General features: G+C 44.4%; 1 long non-coding RNA gene across 1 annotated transcript; it reads right to left on the bottom strand.

The window, feature by feature from the left end:
- Window positions 1-8,317: 8,317 nt before the first annotated feature.
- Window positions 8,318-9,058, bottom strand: LOC119536239. Its single transcript, XR_005217371.1, has 2 exons — window positions 8,795-9,058; window positions 8,318-8,680 (listed from the first exon to the last, which is right to left on the bottom strand). It is a non-coding gene; the product is annotated as an uncharacterized LOC119536239 (long non-coding RNA).
- Between the last annotated feature and the right edge of the window lie 5,751 nt (window positions 9,059-14,809).

Below are 14,809 nucleotides of genomic sequence, written 5' to 3' on the forward strand. Positions count from 1 at the left end.
GTGCAAAGACAAACCATGCCACGGGCAGATTTATGGAAAGCTAGAGAAGGTAAGCTTCAGGGCCCCTCACTTGCATGGGCCCTTCCAAGGCCTTTTATCTAATTTTATATTTAGGATGTTATATATATATATATATATTTAAAGAGGGCCCCTAAATTGTGTAAGCTTCAGGCCCAACCAAACCTGGATCCATCCCTAATCACGTGTCATGAACAATGGAGAACTGCATCTGTGGTCAAAGCATTAGAATCTTGCCTTCATATGGTGACCTGTTTGTTCATCTTGTTTGTAGTTGTTATGAAAAATATTTATCTTTTACCCAAAATAAGAATTGCACCCTTGGGACCAGTCAACTGGTGTAAATAATAACTATGGCTGGTCCTGGCTAGAAAATAAAAGGTCAACTGGCAGAGGGAGCAGTAAAAGTGAAGGGTTTGGTTCTAGTTGAGGAGTTTCTCTGGATGAGAGTGACAGTTAACATGTCCATCTTCCACTACAAGATCTCAAGGCAGGGTGTTTTTATTTCCTTGGTTGCTCAAGCAAATGCCATGAAATGGGTCGGGTAAAACAATGGGAATTTGTTGGCTCACAGATTTGAGGTTAGGGAAAAGGTCCAAAGTGAGGCTTCATCAGGTTGATGCTTTCTTCGCGACGACTGTGGTGTTCTGGGGCTGGTGGCTGGCGATCCCTGGGCCATAGCCTGTCACATGGTGGCCTCTCCGGGCCTCTCCATTCTCTTTTCCGTTCTGTTTCAGCTTCTTGCTTCCTGTGGCTTTCTCTCACTCTCTGTCTGAATTTCATTCTCTTATAAAGGACTCCAGTAACAGGATTAAGACCCATCGTGATTGAGGTGGGACACACCTTAACTGAAGTAAACTCATAAAAATGTCCTACTTACAATGGGTTTGCACCCACAGAAATGGATTATATTTAAGAACATGTTGTTTTGGGGGAACACACAGCTTCAGATCACTACACAGGGCCCCACTGGACTGGAGGTGGAGTGGGCAGAGGTCACTACCATCCCCATTTAGCAGGTGCACAAACAGAAAATGGCTCGTTCAAGGTTACTTTGCCATGAAGGGGAACAGCAGGACTCAAACCCAAATCATTGAAACTCCAAGCTCAGGGCTGCTGCTTTGGACACCATGCTGCTTCTCCAAGAGACCGCACCCAAGAAAGACCCCAGGGTGGGTTTGCTGACAAATATTTGCACTTTATGGAGCATGCACCCACTTTGACTCTTCCTACTAGGGGTCAACGAGAGCTAAAATAAATGATGAGAGCTCTGTACTCAGAGGAGCTCAGGAAGGCGTCTCTGTCCAGCCAGGTACCCATTACTCAGTCACGTGTATGGAAGGTGAACCTGAGGCTCACACAGAGAGGTTTTCCCTCTCCCCCACCCTGTCTCCTTGATTGTCAGGGTCAAGGTTAACCCAAGGAGGTTGGCAATGGTTCTTTGACATGTGAAAAATCAAAACACCCACTTGAGGTATGACGACCCTTTGATTTGTGACTGTATCTTTTCTGCGTGACTGTTAAATTAAACCTTTGGTATCGTATGTAGGGAGATTGTCTTGTGTTTTGATTAATGTTGAGCACAACCCAACCAATGGGTTGATGTAGGATATTAGCTGTAAGTTATCTACCTATTTATCTTCAGTTGCTAGAGGCCCAGGCTAAGAAGACTCCTTGAATTTCAGGATTAGAAGGGGCTCTTGTAAGTGCCTAGGCCAAATGTTGCAAACTCAGGTGCCAACAGGAGCCAGGCAGGTGTCCGTACCTGGTGCATGAGGCCAGGTATAGCCCAACAGGGCGTGGCAGGGCTGTGACATTCAAATTCAAAAAATTCAAAACTGTGCTGACCAAACAAAAGTTGTCATAACAGCCAAGCAACTTAAATATATTCACTATCCTTCAATGTCCCACCAGGAGAATCGAGGTCTGTAAACTACTTGCCCAAGGTCAAGTTAGACCATGAATAAATTAATGAGTCTTAGTGTTGCCCGCCATTGTAAATACAAAAAATCCCTAAACCCCCAAAGCTCATTTGCATATAATGTTTTATAAGGTATTAGCTGTGGTCACCTAAGTTATTTACTTTAAAGATGAGGAGCTTGAGGTTCAGAGTGTTTAGCCAGGAGCTGGACTTCAGACCACCTCAAGGGTCTAGGGATGTAGTCTGATAAAGTCAGCTCTATGTTGGGTGACCATAAGCCGGTTGTCCCATTGTCGCTATTGACAGCCTCCCTTCTCCCCAAAGTGTCCTGGCTTAGGGGATAAAGCACAGGCCATGCCAGCTTTAAGGTCCCTGTGGGATCTGGACCTGGTGGCCTTCCCTGACCTTCTGAGGCGGCACAGCTAGTGCGTGGCCCAGCAGTTCTGGCTCCTGATCTGGTGCCCTATCCTCTGCTGGATCCTTGTGAGAGGAGAGTCACGTGGCAGCTTAGGGGAGCCTCCGTGGGAGGTGGTGCAGGGCGGTGGTGCAGGGTCTCGGGAAGAGCCCGGGCTCCCGTGCCTGCCTGTCCTGGGTTCAAATGCTGGCCCTGCCCCTTAGCGACCTGAGTTAGTTGACGTCTCCGGGCCTCTGTTTTGCATCTGTAAATTGGAGGTAGTAATAACCCCTACGCAGTAGCCTTGGTTTGAGGATTCGGGAGAGAGTGCCTGGATGTGCTCAAGGCAGCGTGCAGCCTTGTCCGCTATCACCCCCGGTGAGATGGTGGGAGGTTGTTGGACCTGGGCCCTGGGGCCAGGCCAGAGGTCACCCTCCAGAACATTTGAGGACTTCACAGCTGGTTCCCTTAGTGACTGGCTGTGACTTGAGATGACCTGACCAGCTTCTGGGGTGCGCGCTCCAGTCTGCCCGGGCCTGGGAGCACTCGGTGGGGTTGGGGTGGGCCCCGCTGGGGTTCTTTGTGTCTGCACCCGTCTCCCCGAGAAGGTGGCCTGTGGTTGAGAGGCTGGAGCAGGATGGTGGCAGGTTGGCAGAGACTCCAGTTAAGGTGCGTTTTCCCGGGAAGTTCTGTGGCAAGAGAGGCTTGAAGCAGGTGAGTGTGCCAGGGGCACGGGGCCGCTCGGACAGGGAGGGTTTAGGGAGTTTCTGGTTAATCCAGGAAACTTCAGCTAGAAAAGGCCACGTGGTGGGCTTCACGGCAAAAGAGCCTGAAATGCAGCCTGGCTTTTCTTCAGGGTCCAGAAGCTCATGACCTTGCGTGTCCAGGCTGCACCCCAGACCTGTGAAGTCAGGATTCCTGGGCTGGGCTCGGACATCTGGAAATCTTGGAGCCTGAACCCCGGTTAACACCAGGGCTTTGGGCCAAACCGCATGCTCTGAGCTCAGCTCTCATTCTGATCAGAATTTGCAAACCCATTTGTTACTGTGACTTCTGGCTATTACTGTGACTCCAGGGGGCTCTTGCTAGGAAAGCACTTTGTAAGCCATTAGGGGCCAGGCCAGCAGAAGGTCACAGTCATAAATCCATCCTTCTGGTACCTCAGGGCAACGCTCTGCAGACAAGTGAATCCGGCCAAGCCGCTCCCACGCTGTGGCTATTTATTCTGGGTGGTTCATGGTTCCCTGCCTGGTCATATATGGGAATAACAGAGTATTGACTCGATGAGGACAAGCATCTTTGTAGTCTTCGGGGTGTGAGGTGGGGTCTGCACCGACCGGAACTTGCAGACAACGGTGTAGGGACCTGCCTCACGTCCCCAGCCCTGTCGCCTGCCGGCCACGTGCCCTCCCCTCTCCAGACCTCAATTTCCTCCTCTGTACATGGGGACAGGTGCGCCTGCCAATGCAAGCTTGCTGCGAGGAGTCCGTGCAAGGCTTCTGCCCACAAACGTGTTCTGCAAGTCCCCTGTGCAGCCTGGAAGCCTTAGCTTTCCATTTATTTTTTTATTACCATTTGACTCAGCAAACTCATGATCTTCCCTGGACATCTGCATTTCTATTCTCCAGCTGTTAATTGGGGTGGTGGTTCTCAAATTCAAAAGAATTCCCTAGAGGCACTTTTTGATATGCAGGTTCCAAGTTTCCAGGTCAGAGGCTCTGATCCAGTTGATCTGGCAGGTGGCTCCCGGGAACTGCACTTTCACAAGTTCCCCAGAGCAAATCTGTGGTCAACTAGGGGAGTCTTATCTGGATGACACCCTGGGAGATGGGGGTGTGGGGGGAGGAGCACCTGCCCCCATCCCCGCATTATCCCAGCCCCCTCACTTGACACACCTGCTTGGACCTTGGCTTCAGTAGATCAAGTTTGAATCCTGATCTGCAGCTGCGTGACTGAGCACAAGGTGTTTGTCTTTCTGAGCCTCAGTTTCCTCGACTGTAAAGCAGGGAGGAAGCTCAGACCTCAGCCTTATCACCTTTCCCAGTTCCAAGTTAGTCCACATGGCTACACGTGCTCTCTGCTACACCCTTGGCAATAACCAGGACCAGTGTTTCCACAGCATGTAGCAATTTATAAAACACGTTCACACTCTGACATACTGTATCTTAATTGAGTTTTACTGTGATACTATTCACCAGATACTCTTTTTCTGTTTATAGCTTTGCAGAGGTATTAATTATATACCATAAAGTCACTTGTTTTAAGTATACGATTTAATGATTTTTGGTAAATTTGCAAGGCTGTGTAACCGTCACAGCAATCCAGTTTTGCAACATTTCCGTAGACTCACGGGTTCTGCTTGGATTTGCCGTTACTCTCCATTCCTTCCCCCAGCCCTAGGCAACCACTGGTTCACTTTCTGTCTCTAAAGTTGTGCCTTTTCTGGACATTTCATATGAATGGAGTCATGCAATACATGGTCTTTGGGGACTGGCTTCTTTCACTCAGCATAGTGTTTTGGAGGTTCATCCGTGTCCTGAATGAAGACAGCATTCTTTTTTTCTTGCTAAGTAGCATTCCATTGCATGGAAATGCTAGTTTTTGTTTATTCATTCACCAGTTGATGGACACTTGGATTCTTTCCACTTTTAGGCTCTATTGAGTAATGCTGCCATAAACATTTGCGTACAAGTTTTTGGGTGGATATATGTTTTCATTTCTCTGGTGTATATACCGAGGCGTGGAATTAAACTATGATTTCACTTTCTTGCTGGTTTCTAGTTTTCCCCCGGGGTTCTTCTACCATGCCATTTTATAGCTGAAGAAAAGAGACTCGGTGATTATCACCGTCCCCGTTTTACAGCAGAACATTCTTGCTGGTTAACCTGCCACCAAGTGTCACAGCCAGACTCGAACCCAGTCAGCCTGACTCCAAACCCATTCCGTGATCCCTAAAGCCCCTGACTTCAGCTGAAAGCCTGGGCAGCCATTTCCCACTTTGCATTTTTTTTTTTTTGAAAAAAAAAAAAAATACTTTTTATTGGGTCATGTTAGATTTCATATATATATTTACATTTTTATTGTGAAATATAACGTATATACAGAAGGGTGATAACTTTCAAAGTATACTTTAACAAATAGCTACAGAGCAAATTTTGAAGCATGTTATACGTTACAGTTCCACCATGTCAGTTATTTCTTTCTAGCTATTCTACTACCCTAGAAACTCCAAAAAAAAAAAAAAAATTATATATAAAGATTCAGTGTTCGTAATCCTTTGCTAAGTCCTATCCAGTTTACTTTTGAGAGTCCTTTCTCCTTCCACTCTTGCAGCCTTCCCGGAGCTGCTGAGGCCTTGCAATCAATTTAAATGGAATAATTGACTCTCTCTGGAGAGGCAGAGGCTAAATTCCTGCAGGCGGATGGAGGACAGTGAAGTGTGGTTTGGGCTTGACCCAGCTCCCCCAGGTAGAGAGCTGGGAGTGCACTGAACCTCACAGCTCTCTGATGTTAATTAAAAACCTTCCCAGGGGCTGAGAATCTAGACCCAGAAGTAAACTGCTCTGGGGCACACAGACTGCATTTCCTGGTCTCTGTTTCCCCTCCACAGCATTGGGGAGACAGTGCTGGGGACTGTTCATTGCACTGCCCCTGGGGACACTGTGGTGTCCCCTGGTCTCCAGCCCCCAGGGCAGGACCCGACCAGTGTCCAGGGGTCAGGCCACAGTTGGGAGGTGGGGGCAAAGCAGGGGCCCCCCATCTGTGGCCTTCCACCAGATCAGCTCCCTGTGGTTGTGAGCGTGTGCTGGGGGCTCAGGGAGGCAGGGCCCGGTGGGAACTGCAGGCAGGGTTATGACCTGGGAGCCAACCTCGGGGGTGGGATCCCTGCTCAGGAACGGGAGTGGGAGTGTGATGGGGTCCCCCACCCCCTGACCTCCAAGCATTGGCTGCTCTGAGCTCCTGTCTCAAAGCTTCTCTCTCAGGAGGACTCTCATCTATGTCTCCTGGGGGGCAACATGGGGCTGGAAAGTGCATCTGTCAGGGACTCGGCCACAGCTGGTTGAACTAGCTTCACCTTTTGGAACTTCAGGGTCCCCATCTGGGGGATGGGGGAGGACCCCCGCCCCACCTCCTGCCGAGTTTACAGGGCAAGGGAAAATGCCCAGGTGTGCTGTCGGTGCGACCCGTGGGGCGTAGAAGCCTCTCATTTTTCTGGATTCCTTCCCAGCCTCCAGAGAGAGGAAACTGCCCCACAGCGGGGCCTGCAGGAGAGCAGTGGTTCGGTCCAAGAGCTTGGCCTTGGAACGCTCAGGTGATTTCCTCCAGAGGCCATTTGCTCCTTTTAGCTGGTGATGGTGATTATAAATCAAAAGCCCGAAGGCCCAGGAAGGCACTTTTATGCTGATTTAATGAAGCCGAAGCCCTGTGGGGATGGGAAACAGCCTTTTCAGGGGCTGGATCTGGGAATTCTCAATGATTCCCCCATCTTGGCTGTGCCTTTGGGGCAACAAGAGGAGCAGTTGGTCCCCTTAAAATAAAAGAAAGTGACACTGTGAGGCCTTCCTGTGGATTTACCGTGTCATCACCACTACAGCCTGTATTTTAAGGGGCAATTATGATACCTTTGCATTTTAAAAATTGATAAAATGCTAATTATAAATCATATATGAAAATATCATAATTTTAATTGATCAACTATTGGTTACTAATGTTTACTTACGAAAACAAATGTATAGATTCAAACGGTTACCACTTAGTGGGCATGTGCTGTGTGCCAGGCCCTGAAAACTGCCGTGGCTGTGCCTTACCTTCTAAACCCTCTCAACCCACAGATAAGGAAAGGGAGCCGAAGGTTAAATGATTTGCTCCAGGTTATATGACCCTGCAGTGGAATAGACAGGCTGCCCCTGGGGTCTGTGACCTGGTTCTCGGGCTCTTTGTGTTGTTGTATGTGTCTATGCAGAGGTGACAGGAACGAGCTGGAGGAGATTTAGGAAAAATGACCCCCAAATGGGAGCACTGATGTCTCAGGGGTGGAGATGCTGATGGAAGTTTTTATTTTTCATCTGCGCATTTTAAAAAATGTCAGTGGATGATCGTGTATGACATTTTTTTTTTAATCATCATTTTATTGAGATATATTCACATACCACGCAGTCATACAAAACAAATTGTACTTTCGATTGTTTACAGTACCATTACATAGTTGTACATTCTTCACCTAAATCAATCCCTGACACCTTCATTAGCACACACACAAAAATAACAAGAATAATAATTAGAGTGAAAAAGAGCAATTGAAGTAAAAAAGAACACTGGGTACCTTTGTCTGTTTGTTTCCTTCCCCTATTTTTCTACACATCCATCCATAAACTAGACAAAGTGGAGTGTGGTCCTTATGGCTTTCCCAATCCCATTGTCACCCCTCATAAGCTACATTTTTATACAACTGTCTTCGAGATTCATGGGTTCTGGGTTGTAGTTTAATAGTTTCAGGTATCCACCACCAGCTACCCCAATTCTTTAGAACCTAAAAAAAGTTGTCTAAAGTGTGTGTAAGAGTGCCCACCAGAGTGATCTCTCGGCTCGTTTTGGAATCTCTCTGCCACTGAAGCTTATTTCATTTCCTTTCACATCCCCCTTTTGGTCAAGAAGATGTTCTCCATCCCACGATGCCGGGTCTACATTCCTCCCCGGGAGTGTATGACATTTTAATCAGAGAAATCGTAATTATGTACTAACTTGAAGGACAGTTTAAAGGGAAAGGAGCTGTGTGTTTAAAACATCCACCGAGACCTTATCTATTGGATAGAAAGCTGATGTGCTACCCAACCAGGGACAGGAGAGCCACTTGGGTTAAGCCACCATTAAAAACAAAACCTATAAAAATAGACTCACGATCTATATACTAATCTATATTAGCCCTTTAAAGAACTCTCATATGCATCTTGCCGATAGTGAAGGAATACAAAGACAATTCGATGTGCGTTGCTCTTCCTTGATTTTATTAGTTTCAATTCACACATCACAAGTAAGCCCCGAGCAGATGCCTTTGCAAGTATTGAGATAATTGTGAATTAACCACAGGTGTGAAATAATGCATGTAAAAAATGCAAACAGTATCATTAAAGACTTTGCAACTAAAACCAAACCAAACATCAGGGTCGAGGGTGGTGGTGGTAGAGCGGCTCCGGGACGTCCTGCACGGTGACACGAGGCAGAGTCCAACGAGGCAGCCTGGGGACGCAGACTCACCTGGAGCAGGAAAGGGTCCTGGGTCAAGGGCAAAGATGGTCCACGGGGGACCCAGTGTACAGCTGCGGGCGGCTGCTCTCTGCTTTGGATTCCTGTGGCAGACAAGGTTTCATCTGTGCCATTTTCAAACACAGAGGACCAAAGTAAAAAAAAAATCAGTCAATTCATTTAACAAAGGAAAACAAAGAAAATCAGACTAAACCCACGATTTGCCATCACAAAGCATGGCCTCATTATGAAGTTAGAGAAGAAAAAACAAGTGAAGCGGTGGTGTTTGTACAAAGAAAACAGGATTCGGGCGAACGTGCTGTGACAGTGTGTGACAAAGAGACGTGGAAGGCTTGCGAGAGCCCGGCGGCCTCGGAGCTCGCATTTGCTGAGCAGTAGCGTGCACTGGCATCTTTCTGGGTCCTAGAGGTCACCCCATCACCTTGTCACAAGGATTTGATGGTGATGGCGATGATGCTGCTGTTTGGCCAGGTAAGAGTTAGAAGCTGAGGAAGGTGAGGTGGCTACGTCCAGGTCACAAGGACACACCCAGGAAATAACTGTGTCGCTCAGCACATGATGTACTTAGGAGCATTTATTTAGAACTGTTGTTTGGTGATGCTGGATTGGGTATTGGGGATGAATCTCAGTCTGAGCCACTTAGAGACCTTGCAGCATGCAGAATGAGCTGTCACCCTTTACTCAAGGCCAGGTCTAAGTTGCTTTGGCTGAAATTTAGTTTAAAAAAAAAAAAAAAAAAAAAAAGGATGATGTGCAGCCGAGCAGATAGCTTTCTGGGCTCTTTCTTGAAACCAGGATAGTATTGTGAGAACAGGCAGGTGTTTAGCTCCAACTGAGGGCAGCAGCCTGGATTGCATTTTGAGGAGGTGGATTCGAGGCAATTACCTGCTGAACTGAGCTGAGCTTGCACTAGGTGGATAGGGAGTAGAGGAAAATGAGGCTACCTCCCCATGCCCCCAAGGCCTGGTTGGGTCAGGGAGGGGACAGTGGCCCTGCCTGGTGGATGGCCCGGAGCTGGTAGGGCCTGCCAGGTAGGGGAGGTGGCCAGCACAAAGGTTGTGATGTTTCTGCAGCCTGGGGCAGGTGTGCATCTGATGTGGAATTTTTGCCTGTGCCTGGGTAGCAGCCTCGGGGTGATGTGGTACTTTGTAGATGGTGGAAAGTTTTTCTTTTTTGTCTTTAAATCGAGGCTTTCTCTGGTGTCATTTTAGCACTCATTAGACCTCCAATTAAGCGTCCAGAATGCACAGAAGATGGCCTTCCAAAGGTAATTTTTTTTTTTTATCATCATTTTATTGAGATATATTCACATACCACGCAGTCATACAAAACAAATTGTACTTTCGATTGTTTACAGTACCATTACATAGTTGTACACTCATCACCTAAATCAATCCCTGACACCTTCATTAGCACACACACAAAAATAACAAGAATAATAATTAGAGTGAAAAAGAGCAATTGAAGTAAAAAAGAACACTGGGTACCTTTGTCTGTTTGTTTCCTTCCCCTACTTTTCTACACATCCATCCATAAACTAGACAAAGTGGTGTTTGGTCCTTATGGCTTTCCCAATCCCATTGTCACCCCTCATAAGCTACATTTTTATACAACTGTCTTCGAGATTCATGGGTTCTGGGTTGTAGTTTGATAGTTTCAGGTATCCACCACCAGCTACCCCAATTCTTTAGAACCTAAAAAGGGTTGTCTAAAGTGTGCATAAGAGTGCCCACCAGAGTGACCTCTCGGCTCCTTTTGGAATCTCTCTGCCACTGAAGCTTATTTCATTTCCTTTCACATCCCCCTTTTGGTCAAGAAGATGTTCTCCGTCCCACGGTGCCAGGTCTACATTCCTCCCTGGGAGTCATATTCCACATTGCCAGGGAGATTCACTCCCCTGGGTGTCTGATCCCACGTAGGGGGGAGGGCAGTGATTTCACCTTTCAAGTTGGCTTAGCCAGAGAGAGAGGGCCACATCTGAGCAACAAAGAGGCATTCAGGAGGAGACTCTTAGGCACAAATACAGGGAGGCCTAGCCTCTCCTTTGCAGCAACCGTCTTCCCAAGGGTAAAACTTATGGTAGAGGGCTCAACCCATCAAACCACCAGTCCCCTATGTCTGTGGTCATGTTAGCAACCATGGAGGTGGGGTAGGCAAATACCCCTGCATTCTCCACAGGCTCCTCAAGGGGGCACTACATCTTTTTTTTTTTTTTTTCCCCTTGTTGTCTTTTTTCTTTTTTTCTTTTTTTTTTTTTTAACTTTCCCTTCTTTTTTCAAATCACCTGTATGAAAAAAAAAGTTAAAAAGAAAACAAACATACAATAAAAGAGCATTTCAAAGAGACCATAGCAAGGGAGTAAGAAAAAGACAACTAACCTAAGATAACTGCTTAACTTCCAACATGTTCCTACTTTACCCCAAGAAAGTTACATAATATAGCAACATTTCAGTGAACTTGTTCCTACTACAACCATCAGAAATTAACAGACCATAGTCATTTCTGGGCATCCCCAGAACGTTAAATAGCTTATCTGTTCTTCTTGGATTATTGTTCCCCCTTCCTTAATTGCTCTCTACTGCTAGTTCCCCTACATTCTACATTATAAACCATTTGTTTTACATTTTTCAAAATTCACATTAGTGGTAGCATATAATATTTCTCTTTTTGTGCCTGGCTTATTTCGCTCAGCATTATGTCTTCAAGGTTCATCCATGTTGTCATATGTTTCACCAGATCGTTCCTTCTTACTGCCGCGTAGTATTCCATCGTGTGTATATACCACATTTTATTTATCCACTCATCTGTTGAAGGACATTTGGGTTGTTTCCATCTCTTGGCAATTGTGAATAATGCTGCTATGAACATTGGCGTGCAGATATCTGTTCGTGTCACTGCTTTCCGATCTTCCGGGTATATACCGAGGAGTGCAATCGCTGGATCGAATGGTAGCTCTATATCTAGTTTTCTAAGGAACTGCCAGACTGACTTCCAGAGTGGCTGAACCATTATACAGTCCCACCAACAATGAATAAGAGTTCCAATTTCTCCACATCCCCTCCAGCATTTGTAGTTTCCTGTTTGTTTAATGGCAGCCATTCTAACCGGTGTTAGATGGTATCTCATTGTGGTCTTAATTTGCATCTCTCTAATAGCTAGTGAAGCTGAACATTTTTTCATGTGTTTCTTGGCCATTTGTATTTCCTCTTCAGAGAACTGTCTTTTCATATCTTTTGCCCATTTTATAATTGGGCTGTCTGTACTATTGTCATTGAGTTGTAGGATTTCTTTATATATGCAAGATATCAGTCTTTTGTCAGATACATGGTTTCCAAAATTTTTCCCATTGAGTTGGCTGCCTCTTTACCTTTTTGAGAAATTCCTTTGAGGTGCAGAAACTTCTAAGCTTGAGGAGTTCCCATTTATCTATTTTCTCTTTGTTGCTTGTGCTTTGGGTGTAAAGTCTAGGAAGTGGCCTCCTAATACAAGGTCTTGAAGATGTTTTCCTACATTATCTTCTAGGAGTTTTATGGTACTTTCTTTTATATTGAGATCTTTGGTCCATTTTGAGTTAATTTTTGTGTAGGGGGTGAGGTAGGGGTCCTCTTTCATTCTTTTGGATATGGATATCCAACTCTCCCAGCCCCATTTGTTGAAAAGACCATTATGGCTCAGTTCGGTGACTTGGGGGCCTTATCAAAGATCAGTCGGCCATAGATCTGAGGGTCTATCTCTGAATTCTCAATTCGATTCCATTGATCTATATGTCTATCTTTGTGCCAGTACCATGCTGTTTTGGCAACTGTGGCTTTATAATAAGCTTCAAAGTCAGGGAGTGTAAGTCCTCCCACTTCGTTTTTCTTTTTTAGAGTGTCTTTAGCAATTCGAGGCATCTTCCCTTTCCAAATAAATTTGATAACTAGCTTTTCCAAGTCTGCAAAGTAGGTTGTTGGAATTTTGATTGGGATTGCATTGAATCTGTAGATGAGTTTGGGTAGAATTGACATCTTAATGACATTTAGCCTTCCTATCCATGAACATGGAATATTTTTCCATCTTTTAAGGTCCCCTTCTATTTCTTTTAGTAGAGTTATGTAGTTTTCTTTGTATAGGTCTTTTACATCTTTGGTTAAGTTTATTCCTAGGTACTTGATTTTTTTAGTTGCTATTGAAAATGGTATCTTTTTCTTGAGTGTCTCTTCAGTTTGTTCATTTCTAGCATATAGAAACATTACTGACTTATGTGCATTAATCTTGTATCCCGCTACTTTGCTAAATTTGTTTATTAGCTCTAGTAGGTGTATCGTTGATTTCTCAGGGTTTTCTAGATATAAGATCATATCATCTGCAAACAATGACAGTTTTACTTCTTCTTTTCCAATTTGGATGCCTTTTATTTCTTTGTCTTGCCGGATTGCCCTGGCTAGCACTTCCAGCACAATGTTGAATAACAGTGGTGACAGCGGGCATCCTTGTCTTGTTCCTGATCTTAGAGGGAAGGCTTTCAGTCTCTCACCATTGAGTACTATGCTGGCTGTGGGTTTTTCATATATGCTCTTTATCATGTTGAGGAAGTTTCCTTCAATTCCTACCTTTTGAAGTGTTTTTATCAAAAAGGGATGTTGGATTTTGTCAAATGCTTTTTCAGCATCTATTGAGATGATCAATTGATTTTTCCCTTTCGAGTTTTTAATGTGTTGTAATACATTGATTGTTTTTCTGATGTTGAACCATCCTTGCATGCCTGGAATGAACCCCACTTGGTCATGGTGTATGATTTTTTTAATGTGTCTTTGGATTCGATTTGCAAGTATTTTGTTGAGGATTTTTGCATCTATATTCATTAGGGAGATTGGCCGGTAGTTTTCCTTTTTTGTAGCATCTTTGCCTGGTTTTGGTATTAGATTGATGTTAGCTTCATAAAATGAGTTAGGTAGTGTTCCATTTTTTTCAATGTTTTGAAAGAGTTTGAGTAAGATTGGTGTCAGTTCTTTCTGGAAAGTTTGGTAGAATTCCCCTGTGAAGCCATCTGGCCCTGGGCATTTATTTGTGGGAAGATTTTTGATGACTGATTGGATCTCTTTGCTTGTGATGGGTTGGTTGAGGTCTTCTATTTCTTCTCTGGTCAGTCTAGGTTGTTCATATGTTTCCAGGAAATTGTCCATTTCTTCTACATTATCCAGTTTGTTGCCATACAGTTGTTCATAATATCCTCTTATAATTTTTTTAATTTCTTCAGGATCTGCAGTTATGTCACCTTTTTCATTCATTATTTTGTTTATATGGGTCTTCTCTCTTTTTGATTTTGTCAGTGTAGCTAGGGGCTTGTCAATCTTGTTGATCTTCTCAAAGAACCAACTTTTGGTGATATTTATCCTTTCTATTGTTTTTTTGTTCTCTATGTCATTTATTTCTGCTTTAATCCTTGTTATTTCTTTTCTTGTACTTGGTTTAGGATTGGTTTGCTGTTCATTTTCTAGCTTCTTCAGTTGATCCATTAGTTCTTTGATTTTGGCTCTTTCTTCCTTTTTAATATATGCGTTTAGTGCTATAAATTTCCCCCTTAGCACTGCTTTTGCTGCATCCCATAGGTTTTGGTATGTTGTGTTCTCATTTTCATTCGTCTCTATATATTTAGCAATTTCTCTTGCTATTTCTTCTTTAACCCACTGATTGTTTAGGAGTGTGTTGTTTAACCTCCAGGTATTTGTGAATTTTCTAAGTCTCTGATGGTTATTGACTTCTAATTGTATTCCATTGTGGTCAGAGAATGTGCTTTGAATAATTTCAATCTTTTTAAATTTATTGAGGCTTGTTTTATGTCCCAGCATATGATCTATTCTGGAGAAAGTTCCGTGAGCACTAGAAAAGTATGTGTATCCTGGTGATTTGGGATGTAATGTCCTGTAGATGTCTGTTAAATCTAATTCATTTATCAGATTGTTTAGGTTTTCAATTTCCTTATTGGTCTTCTGTCTGGTTGATCTATCTATAGGAGAGAGTGATGTGTTGAAGTCTCCCACAATTATTGTGGAAACATCAATTGCTTCCTTTAGTTTTGCCAATGTTTCTCTCATGTATTTTGTGGCACCTTGATTGGGTGCATAGACATTTACGATTGTTATTTCTTCTTGCTGAATTGCCCCTTTTATTAGTATGTAGTGGCCTTCTTTGTCTCTCAAAACATCCCTGCATTTGAAGTCTATTTTATC

Source organism: Choloepus didactylus, chromosome 6 (assembly GCF_015220235.1).
Source record: "Choloepus didactylus isolate mChoDid1 chromosome 6, mChoDid1.pri, whole genome shotgun sequence".
Classification (NCBI taxonomy): Eukaryota; Metazoa; Chordata; class Mammalia; order Pilosa; family Megalonychidae; genus Choloepus; species Choloepus didactylus.